Source organism: Crotalus tigris, unplaced genomic scaffold, assembly GCF_016545835.1.
Source record: "Crotalus tigris isolate CLP2741 ecotype Arizona unplaced genomic scaffold, ASM1654583v1 scf7180000017716.2861928, whole genome shotgun sequence".
In the NCBI taxonomy this organism is placed as follows: Eukaryota; Metazoa; Chordata; class Lepidosauria; order Squamata; family Viperidae; genus Crotalus; species Crotalus tigris.
This window is the reverse complement of record NW_024096587.1, coordinates 1,730,912-1,743,520: the sequence shown is the minus strand read 5'-3', so window position 1 is coordinate 1,743,520 and position 12,609 is coordinate 1,730,912. Positions and strand designations below refer to the sequence as shown.

Below are 12,609 nucleotides of genomic sequence, written 5' to 3'. Positions count from 1 at the left end.
TTCAGCCACTCAGAAAATGCTGCGGTCTGAACTGAGGTCCTCGTCTTCCTCGCCAGCCCTACCCCTTCGCTCTCCCCTTTCTCTTTCCAGCTTTCCTCCAATTTCTTCTCCCCTCCCAATCCCCAGTACAAAGGAATGGGAGATGCCTGGAGCTTTTTTTGGCAAGGCAAGACTCAGGAGCAACAGAATCTGGGAGGAAAAAATTAAAAAAAGGAAGAGACGGATTGGATCCCGTAGGAACTGGATTCATGAACAAATTCGTGATTTTTTTTTAAATCCAGGCAAAGAGAGGAAGGAACCAATAACATAGCCTTTGCTGATATAACTATGGCTGGCACAAAAGTGTAAAGAGACTGGATACCTTGAACTAATTAATCCATTAATTTAGAATGCATTTTTGTATCTCCTTTCAACATAAGGTTTGATGGTAATAGGAGATACAAAAATGCATTCTAAATTCATGGCTGAATTAGTTCAAGGTATCCAGTCTTTTCACACTTTTGTGCCAGCCATAGTTATTTCAGCAATTGACTGGCTTTCAACATAAGCTGATTTCATTGCTTTAAATGAATATTAAACTTTTTGAGTTTTGGGGATTACAATCACTTTCTCTTGTTCCATGCAAAAAGTATACTATCTGAAAACAAATGGATGCTTTTATGAAAGAAAGGCCCAATTCCCTCCATCTCCAACTCTTCTTGGGGCAGTATATATCTTTAAATGGGGATACTGTACATTTCCCAATGCAAAGAGACTCACTGGAGCAGAAATGGAATCCTCTATTCTGTGGCAAAATTCTGCTAATCAGAGACACGGATACCCCGTGAAGAAGTCAGTACCAGATTGAACCTTTTATTTATTATATTTGATTTATGGTCAATGCCCGTAAGAAAGTTTTGATTTAATAATTCACCCATATTCATTAGTGTGGAGTAAGAGAAAAATAATTACATTTACAAAGAACTGGCAATAGTTGGTCCACTGTTCTGATTCTTTAATTCATAAAGTTTGAATTAAGAAATTTGCTCCCATCCTTCAGCCATTGAAGTCAATTACATGCCACTTTAAGAGCAGGCACAACTCTAGGTGACTCAAACTAAATAATTACAATGAAAACAATAAAAACCTTCCCCAAGGATAATAAAAATTAAGTTAGTAAATATATACATTAGTAACAACATGAAACCATACCTTGTGTAATAGTATTGTATATATAACATTACAAGCAATGAGTTCTACACAGTAAATATCAATGATTCTTAATCACATTTCACTTGACAACCATAAAAAAGAGCTAGCAGGGAAAAGAATGATGTTTTTGACAAAGTGATCAAAAGAAGTAGCTGTCAAAAATATTTTCAGGAAGAGGATTTGGCACAACAAATAATTAATAATTATAACATTTACTTTCCCAAAACATGACCATCTATAAAAGCCAGGATAAGAAGGTAGAAATTCTCTTATGACATAAAGAATGCAATTAATTAAGGAAAAATGTGTTATATTTTAGGTCAGGGCTTTTCAACCTTTTCACCCATTGTACCACTTTTAGGATATGGCAACATCCAAATACCACCAGTTGCCTAGCAAGGTGTCAAAAACTTGATGACCAAAAAAAAAAGGGGGGGGGAAGTGATAAAGTACAGGTAGTCCTTGACTTACAACATTTCGCTTAGTGATTGTTCGAAGTTACAATGGCACTGAAAAAAGTGCCCCCCCAGCCACAGCCGAGCAAGATGCCTGCCTGCCCGCCTGGCTGCACTCTTCCTCCTGTCCGAGGTTTTCATTGTTGTGAGCATTTCTGTTGAGGATTGGCAGTGGGGGTGGGGGGGTGTTTGGTTTTTATTCCCCCCGTCTGGTAGGTAGTTGCAGCAGGTTTTGGTCACTTCACATGACCCTGGGACACTGTGACCGTCATAAATATGAATCAATTGCCAAGCATCTGAATGTAAATCACAAGACCCTGGAGATGCTGCAACATTCCAGGTGATCGGTGCTTCTTCTGGGCTCAGCAGAAGCTCCAGAATCAGCACTGAGCTCCAGCTGGAGCCTGGTGCTCATCCTGGTGCTTCCATTGAGCCCTGATAGTCCCAAAGAAGCGCTGATCCTGGCGCTTCCGCTGAGCCCTGACAGCCCTGCAGCTCCAGCCATCTCTCACTCAGGCTTGTGCAGTGCTGCCACCGGTTCAGCTCATTCCCCTCCCCTGCTACCACTTTTCTAGGATGGTCACATGTACCACCTGCCAGGTGCCAATGTACCACAAGTGGTACCCGTACCACTGGTTGAAAAGCCCTGTTTTAGGTTATAATTAGTGAAGAAGGGACATTAAACATGATATTAATGGAAAACCAGCATATTCTAAAAAATGATTGAGCCCAGCCTTTTTAAAACATGCGTTTCACACACTGCGTGCACATAGCAAAGGGCAATGTTTTGATCCTGGTCACATTGTCAGATGCCGCTGAGCCCACCTTTTCTTCTTAGGACTCTACCTCCTCATTCTCCTACATATCTAGAGAAAGCCTTAATTATGGCTACCAAAAGTTATCAAAGCAAAAAGTTATGGTTTTCTATACTTTGTCCCTGCCATCCAGTGGTTTTTCAGAAATTTGCAGTTAAATTCTGGCACACTTTTATTTTAGGGCTCTTCCACAACATGTCCCTAACCATGGGACAAGTATGTCACAGTCTCCACTTTTTTTTATCCTGCTCTCATGATGTTGGCTTCTCTCAAAAGAGTTTCCATTGATACGATCTATTACGTTTTATCAACAATCTAACTGTTGATGTGCCCAGCACTGGAAACTAGCTCTTATTAGCTGTTTTAGGTTGTTGTAGGCTGGGGTGGGGGAAAAACCTTGGCTCTTTTATGACTTGTGGACTTCAACTCCCAGAATTCCTGAGCCAGCCATGCCATTCTGGGATTGAAGTCCACAAGTCATAAAAGGGCCAAGGTTCCCCATTCCTGTTGTGGGTACAGCCCCTTCCTTTCAGTCAACGTGTTGTTTTCCGTAGCCGCATAAACTGCAAGACTGATTTAGACATCTAGCTTCTACAAAGGGCTCCTTGTTCTTTTGGGCAAAAAACTGGACCTTCACTAGAAGTTCAAAGAACAACCATAGTGTTTAATGTTTCCAATTTAAACTGGAAAAAGAGTCAGTTTCTGACACTTGTTGTTTGCTAATTCTATCACCACTGACTACACTATAGATTTTCCACTTTTCTATTGACAAGGAATTTAGCATGGCCATACCTTTTAATAGTTTTACTACGGTTCTTATTTTCTGAGACTCACAGATGAGTGCTATATATATCACTCAAATGATCTTGGGATCAGTATCACGTGGCTGTAGTTCCTATGGCTATTTATGCAATACAATGCAGATACCTATGTCATCTTTGTCATTTTGCTTTCTATTCCATATTGGCCCTGGCGCCATTATGTGCCATAAAGTTATTATAGATGGGCTAATAATAATAGCATGTTCTCTATTGGCTATCCTCCTGTTACTTCAGGATTCTGCCACCATTAATCAAGGATGGAGCTTCTTCATTATCAGTAATTTCCTGTTTCAGCTTGTGGCCTCATGCCTACATCTATCAGCTCAACTATTTTGTGAATAAGGGTTTATCTTCTTCCAGAAGAACACCACTCATATTCAGAAATGAACTGATTGATATGTTATTGTCACAGAGCAGTTTGGAAGGAGCATCTGGAAAGCTTCTTCCTTCTGTTTCATTACATGTTCTACTTTAGCACCTTTCACTAACAGACAACTTGACAGGAGACTAGAACCCCTGTAGTTGACCTATTGAGAACTAACTTATATCAGGGACAGTGATTGGTGGTTGATTTTTTCCTATAACAAGCAAGCTTGGTGGGCAGAAACATACCAGGACCTTTCCTTGGCCTACATTAAATAAAGACAATTCCATTTGTCAGCCTCACTGCTATGGCAAAATAATGCTATTTTTACAGTAGCCATGGGAATAAGAGTTAAATCCCATTTCACAAATAGAGAACTAAGGCTGATACTGCCTATCTTGCACATTTGTACTTTACTTGTACATGAAAACAGGACAAACATGCTCTGTCAAGTCTCTTTTTTCTGCCATGTACCCATGATGCTATCTTCATCTCATTCCCCAACCTGTACATAAATTCTCATTAGCTGTTCCAGCATTAAACAGGTAGTTTTTCTTTAAACTGGCAGCAAGCCAAATACTTCCAAGCTATATAAAATCTGATGCGGTATGTGGTTGGCAACTGAGCTCTGATCAGCCATTTTAGGCTAGCCAAAACATATTCCCTCCCTCCTCCAGTCCTTAGGAACTCTCCTCCAGGGTCATAATGTCTTGGAAATCGGACAGTCTGTCTCTTAGAGTCCATATTTCAGTTGTCCAATGGATCTCAGTAGGTGGCAGGTTAGAAAGCAATTATGTTTTCACTCTATCCATTACTTCCTGTACCTCAAAGATCAGCTATCTCTAAGCCCCTGGCGGTGAGAGGTTGGGAAGAACCACTCTTCCATGGACAACTATTATACTGGGCAGCCCAAATAGTATAGTTGTATTGGAAAGTGCTACACAAATATTCAAAATGAATTCTGAGCCATATACATATAACTCAAACATTGTGATGCACACATCTATATGTGTATGTTCCTACATGGCTTACAATCTATCTCAATCCATAATTTTTATAACTGCTAAACCATGAACAGTGGAAGTAATGCAGATGGTAAACTAAAAGCCTTTCCCCGTAGCCAAGTTAAAATGCTATTTACCTGTACTTGAACTGGCAGAGCATGTTCTGGGGGGGTCTTTGGTGCTCTCTGAGCTTGCTTGTTTTCTTGCAGACGTTTCATTATATAACATACCCTAACTAGAGAGCATCTTCTCTTTGTAAAATGTCCTACCCGTTTCTCATCTTATTCTGCCTTTAAAGCCTCTATCCTTGCTTGCTACTGGAGAAAATCCTGATATGAATATGTGGTTCATTTTAAGCAAAACTATTCCTTAAATCCTCAGCCTTTACTGCTATTGACTTTGCTGAATATCACTAGCCAACAGGAAAACATCTCCCAACCTCAGCACTTTTGACATATGGCTAGTATTTTCTGTATCTCTTTAGTGATCTTTCTGTATCTTTCTGGAGTTTTCTGTATCCCTCTAGTAATAATCTGGAATTTTCCAGCCCAGATTTGCTAGCCCCACTCAAAGGGGTTATATATATTATAGAAGAATGAAATGGTAGAATCTCAGTTTGAGATAGTGAATTGTTCCACCTGAGATAGCATTGCAATTGCTGAATGCTATTGCAGTTAACCAACATAATCAGAGACATTTTGGGAAGTAAAATAAATGACGTATCCCAGAAAAAGAGGTTGCTTCTTGCTGTCCTGATTTTGATCTTGTGAAATTTACTTAATATGTTATTTCCATTTGAACGGATGCAATTGAAACTTAAAAATTCAGCCATTTCGGTATGATGTACATTTAGGCAGAGTGCATTTAGCTACAGATGAAATGGAAATTGTTGTACCATTCTAATTTTTACATATACAGTATATTTATATTATATTTATGTGTATATAATACCTACATAATCATTTCCATGCAAGAAATGCACTTTAAGTTCCTCTTGTGTGCTTGAATGTAGTATTTCTCCTATTGCAACTTACATTAAGCCAAGTCATAATCTAACATACTAGGTTGCAACCCAGCATGGAAACAATTTCTTTCATTTACATCACTATCCAAGTCCATGCATCTTAAGATTTCTGATGGTCAAAAGGTCCAGAGTCCCTTCTCCTCTACTTAAAACCTAAAATTAAATGCATTTTAGTCACAAAACTGCTTGTCAAACCCTGTATAGGGCCTTTCATAATTATCTTTTTTGGACCACAGATGTACAATTGTTAATTATTTGTTCTGCCAAATTAAAACCTCCTCCTCCAGAAAGAAATTCTGACAGCTACTTTTTCTTGTCATTCACCTTTAATACATAAGTGGCTTTGACACATTTCAGGAATGTTTTCTCAACTTCCCAATGTAATTGATAGCTTTCAGATTCTCTGGTCTTCCAAGGACTAATCAGATCTGATACAGCTTAGCTTTTCCAGGATCAGCTGAGCTCAGTGAGGTGAAATATCTGCTGTGACACAGTAAGAATACCAACCAATCAAAATACAGGACACAAAATATAGTACCTGCTCTAGAATGAGGGCAATGCAAATACTCACACTTATGACCACTGCAGCATCCCTGTGGTCACCTAACTGCAATTCAAGCACTTGGCAAGCGGCAGGTATTTTTGATGGTTGCAGCCTGTTGGGTCACATGACTGCCCTTTGCAAATTTCCCAGCTGCCTTCTGACAAGCAACATCAATGGGGAAACAAGCACGAGGTTGTAAATCAGTCAGGCGACATCTTGCTTAATGACAGCAGCAAAAAGGATTGCAAAATTAGGTGTGGTCATCTAATGTCTCACTTAATGATTACGCTGCTTAACAACAAATTTTCTGGTCCCATCTGGGGTAATAAGTCAAGAACTGCAGGTTATCCTTGACTTATGACCACAATTGAGCCCCATATTTTTGTTGCTAAGTGAGACAGCTGTTAAATGAGTTTTGCCCCATTTTACCAATTGTTAAATGAATCACTGCAGTTGTTAAATTAGTAACATGGTTGTTAAGTGAATCGGGCTTCCCCCTTGACTTCGCTTGTCAGAAGGTCACATAACTTCGGGATGTTGCAGCTGTCATAAATGTGAACCAGTTGCCAAGCATCCAGATTTTGGTCCCGTGACCATGGGGACGCTGCGATGGTTGCAAGAATGAAGAATGGTCATAAGTCACTTTTTTCAGTGCCGTTGTAACTAAATGAACTGTTGTAAGCCAAGGACTACCTGTGCCTGTAATAGCAAACATGCATGTAATATATGAATTGCATGTAAAGCACACTTCATAGTTTAAAAAGTTTGTGCTTCTCTTTCAGTGGAGCTTTACTCCAATAGATTATAAGCCTAAGTATGAGTAACATTTAACTGTGTGTTCAATGTATTTTTAGTAAAATACGCCACTATTTGCAGCTTCACCTTAGGTTAGGATTTAGCAACTGTGATTTCTTTTGCCATATCTTTCCTCCTCTAACACGTCTCCTGGCCATTGCCCAAATCTGCCCTGGTAACTGCTTTTCTCTACCATGTAGTCATGTCGTTGCCTTCCTCTCATCCCCGTCTCATAGATGAGGCAAATAAAAGTCATCCCTAGTTTTCCCAGTTTTCAAATAGCGTTTTCCTCTTATCCCAACATAATCTTGGTCACTGATACAGCTTGGCTTCACTTAACAGTACGGCTGCTGATATAGTCAAGGTTGGGATCAGCCCAGTTATTGCCACTTTAGGATCAATTTGGCCTGCTCTGGTTGCTGGAACTGCCCTTCCAGAATCACCTGGCATGGGCTGCAGGACAAACCTACTCTCTGCCTCCATTGTGGCATCTGACTGCATAAACCCGATTAAAATGAAATTACACTTACTTACCATTTTATCTCTTAGATCTTACATGCTCTTTTTGTAAAAATAGATTTAAACTCTTTTGAGAGACCCTTCACACCTGTGTTTAAAGAACAGGACTGCGTCTGTACGGCCGAGAAGGTTAATTTAAAAAGTCTTGTCCTGCCCACGCAGTTTGTGGTGCTTCACTATCCACGTGAGACAAGCAGAAGTCTGGTTTTGCCATCTATGTGTTGCAAGTTCTGCCATCATTGCAGGTATATTTCAAGCTTTCTGCCACATCTGCCAACAAGAGGATTTACCAGCTGACATGTTTACTGTTTTCATGATTTTGGGGAAAGTTGGGCAGTACCATTTTGCATATTCCATTCTGACTTTGGCTGAACCAAGGGCTACCAACCACAAATTCAGATCTGGACTCCTTGATTAGTCGTGTTCATTGCCTTGCAACATGAGGTAAAGATGGAGTTTTGCTTGTTGTGTTAACTGCAATAGAAATGTGCTTCACCCATGCTCAGAAATAGACCAATTGGCTGTTTATAGACATGGTGGAGTTGTACGGAATGGGAGCACTGAAGCTGCTTCCTACTATTTCACTCATCTGGTTAGCTGGGCAACTTCATAGTGGCTCAATATATACTTGCTCAATCACACACTTCTGTCCACGTTACAGAGAGTGCTTGGTGGTGGTTTTCCCTCCAACAGGCAGGAGCGGAAGTCAGGGAAACCAAACTTTCCTTAGCCTGGCCTGTAATATATTCATAAGGACAGCATCCTTCACCAGCCCCACTATTGTTGCATCTTAGGAGCTAGCAAAGGAGGCAGCACAATTTATGCAGAAATACTTTTCTGCTAACTCAAGGATGATGGACAACATATTACCATGGCGATGGATAGGTACTAAGTGGCTCCATTTGGCCCCTAATGTCAACTGCAGAAAAAAAGGACATTGAAGAGTAGCATAAAGTATGTGATACCCAAATTAAAAATATTAGAACAGATTGTTCCCAAATCCCTTCTTTAAGTGAAAGATATGGCCAAGATTTATGTATAACCTCATTTTGGGCATGCATAAAAACAAATACATGTGAATTGATTTTTAGCTGCAGTCTACCCACAGCAACACTTCAAGGACTGTTGTGAGTCATGCTAGAGTCTACTTTCTTTTCAGGGGAGAGAGTGCCCCCTACTGAGCCACCTGCTCCACAGCCTGCCACCCTGCACATGTTCTCCTCATGGCTCCCCTCTAATTGCTTGGTTGTACAGCGTCTTCCATGCAAACAGGTCAGGACTCCATGCCTGGTCTTTGGTTTTACCGGGCTGCGACTAATCAACATGCAGAGCCTTGCCTGAAGGATTACACAAACTGCACACACTTCAATTGCTTTCTCTCTCCATTTCCCCCCCCCCTTACTTTGCTTCTCTCCATCTTTCCCTCCTGGAGCCTGTCCCATCCCCCCTTTTTTCCTGGTTACCAAGCAACGGCACAAAGGGAAAGAACTAGTGTGGAGGCCAAGAGAGGGCCCTGAGCCCTTGCAAGAATGGAAGAGAATGTAATGTAACCCAATTGGAGCCTCCTCCAGCAAAGCAAGCATAGAATTTTTGAGAGCAAAACCTATTCAAAGTTGAAATGGGGAGGGGGGGGGCTGTTGGGGAAAGAAGAACACCCAGCGATCATGTTACACAAAGGGCAGCCAGGGCAAGTAGCCTAAATTCTGTAGCAGAAAAATAACAAGAGGTAACACCTACTAAATTAGAATGAAGGTAACGCAGGTAACAGCACAAAAGCTTGGCTTATGGTGACTGGCCATGCATTTTAGCTTGTGACTGAAAACTCTGGTTATGTCTTCTATATAATTCTTTTCCCCTTAGAACAGCCATAACCACTGCTACATTGAATTTATACTGTATATGGCGGGGCGGAGGGAGTTATCGTCAGTAAAATCACTTAGTCATGCTCCAGCATTGCAATTTTTTTAAAAAATTCATCCCACTCTATCTGAGATTCATTAACAAGAAATGCATAATATAATGCTACTTATTAATCCAAGCACATCTGAACATGTGCAGGGTGCATTTACTCATCACTGAATAACATGCTAACATTAATGAGATGATCCTTTTATGATTGGATGCCATGATTCCCAGGAAGTCTTAAATTCTAACAGCAACCCTCTTAAAAATACAATCCTCCGTCCTTACACCATTTCAAAAACAATGCAGGTAACCAACTAACTTAGCATTTATACCTTAAAATAAAGCTTCCATTCCCAATAAGATCTCAAACTGGCTAGTATGTGGCAGTAACCATCTTTTTTTCTTTTTACTAGGTTTACAAGCTATAGAAATGTCCTGCATAGAAGCAATGTTTGAAAGCGAACAGTATAATTCTGCTTTGACCCTTGTGGAGCCGTATCTTCTCTCCTTCAAGCCTGGGCCAAACATAGTAAATTATCAGAGGTACCTCAGATATTTCTCACAAGAAGTAAACAGACAAAAGTTGCAGGGCCTTCTGTTGTGTGCTTCAGGTTCTCATAACTAAGGCTTACTAAATATTGATGCAATTTAAATGCAGAGTTTATGCCCAAACCCTCAGAAACTTTTTCCACATAAATCTCAGTAAAATTAAAGTAAGTTTTAAAACTAATGAACGTTATCTACAGAACATCCTGGGCATCATCCCAATATAAAATTTATCTTTACCAGAATCAGTTCCAATATGATATCTCAGCCTCATGTGAAGTTTTACTCTAGTGTGAATGTTGCCGTGCGTGAGTGAATACTCTTGCTTTTTTTGGTGGCAGCTACAGTATTGCCAGATGCTTTTAAAATTATATTATTAAAACTCTATAAATATTATTTAAATGTTAGCTGAAAGTAGGGGACTGATTCTTTCCCACTCTTTCTTTTAATAACATTGGGTGGTTACTCAAGCACTGCATAGCTGAGTAAAAAGCCAGTTAGCTAGGTCTACAAGTAGTTCATGAGCTTAAAAAGTAAAAATAAAACTTTACAAACTGGGCCTGGAAAGGAGGTGCCAATGATACCGCACTATTCTGTTGTTGCTCTTCTGTGCAGCCATGCTCTGTGTCTGTTTTGTAAAATTGGATGTTTTGGCTAGAAGAATATATACTGTAGCATTTCCCCAGAAATAAGTGAGAGCTGGCAATAAGCTGCCCCAATGAAAGTGTTAGCTTGGGAAAAGAGGGCTACATTTTGCAAAAGCAACAACCATTATATGAGGCTGGTGGGGAGGGGATTTAAGAAGTCCGGCCTCAGCAAGCGAGGGGGATGTTCCCATATGAGGAGCTCTGTAAGCACTGGTAGTTAGGGCTACTTGTGGACATTCTGTGTTCTTAGATGATTTCATGGAACTCTGGCTCATTCATAGAATTTAAAGGGTGAGGAAGGATCCAAGTTATTTTGTCTTCCACCCATAACTGCTACTCTAAGTCTTCCGACTGTTTTTATTCTTTCTTTTGCACTGGTATCTGCCACCCATTTATTAGGAAAAGATGGAATAGCTAAACAACATACTTTGCTGTTGGGATCCACCCTTCATTCTCCATACGTTGTATCTCATGTTAATCAAAGTGATACCATTTGGATTTTTTGGTTAAAGCTCCAAAAGAGGATAGCAACACCTCACACCCTATGCATTTGAGGAATGTATGGAAAAGGAAGTTCATAAAGCCCCACAGAGTAGCTTTGTCCCTGTCACCAGACCAGATGGCCACATACCCTGCTGTCTCTACAGTTTTGCATAAAGGCCAACATATGTAGAAAATCATCTACAGAGAGGGGTGGTAGAGAATTTCTCACGGGAACAGAAAGCACAAAGATATGCCTGACAAATAGGTTGGTGCCAGAAACTAAAGTCATAACTTTCTAAATGTGAGCTTACATTGTATTGATGTCCACCATACTTTTCCACTTTCTGCTTCTGTTGGAAAAATAATGCTATCAGTCAACTCTTAATATTTCATACTTGAGAAATTACGACACCCAGTTAAAAATTATACTTGTCCATCAGAAGAAAGTGGTCAAGTTCTGGGCTTCAAAAGGAGACTTCGAGTCACTAAAGCCTGTAGTTCCTTTTAAAATTTTAAATTCTATGAATTGGGACCTTCATTTCTACTGAGGGGAAACAAGATCAGCCTGTGAGTAAAAAATACTACTCATGGGAAGGACCGAATGATGATTTAGAACACGGGTGTCAAACTTGCCACGTCACGTGACGTGTCGCGACATATCGTAACTTTTTTTGCATTGCAGGAGCTGGGGTGAGCGCAGCCCCCGTATGATGCAACTGGCCCATGGGCTGGCAGTTTGACACCCCTGATTTAGAATAAATTATCCTACTTATATTTATTAAATTATTATATGTTTAAATTATTATATTTTAATTATTATATTATTATAGATACTATATTGTTGTTAGTTGCGGTCATGTCTGACCCATCGCGACCCCATGAACAACGTTCCTCCAGGCCTTCCTCTCCTCTACTATCTTCTGGAGTCCATTTAAGTTCACACCTACTGCTTCAGTGACTCCATCCAGCTACCTCATTCTCTGTCGTCCTCTTCTTCTATTGCCCTCAATCTTTCCCAGCATTAGGCCCTTCTCCAGTGAGTCCTTCCTTCTCATTAGGTGGCCAACAAGTACTTGAGTTTCAACTTCAGGATCTGGCCTTCTAGAGAGAGATATTTTATATATAATAATTTAACTGTTGGTGTATTAAATTAAAGTCAGACATCAGTATCCTCAGCAGTGGCAGTTTCATATAAACAGGCTAAACAAAAATCTGGTCCAAAACAAATCTTCAGTATATTAGGTAGAAAAAACAGCTGTTATTGTCATTTCCTTGATTTCAGCCCTCATTATCAATATACTGGAATGCCTACTATCCAATTCATCATGGTTTAAAAACTGATGTACAAATAATTCTCAAGTTACTACCACAACTGAGCCCAAAGTTTATATTGCTAAGTGAAGCACTTGTTAAGTGAGTTTTGCCCCATTTTACGACATTTCTTGTTAAGTGAATCATTGCATCTGTTAAGTTAGTAACATGGTTGTTAAGTGAAT

General features: G+C 40.0%; 1 protein-coding gene across 1 annotated transcript in view; it reads right to left on the bottom strand.

Moving 5' to 3' along the window:
- ATN1 (atrophin 1) overlaps window positions 1-12,609 on the bottom strand; it is a 58,249-nt gene that overhangs the window by 27,642 nt on the left and 17,998 nt on the right. The gene's annotated exons all lie outside the window — the stretch shown is intronic.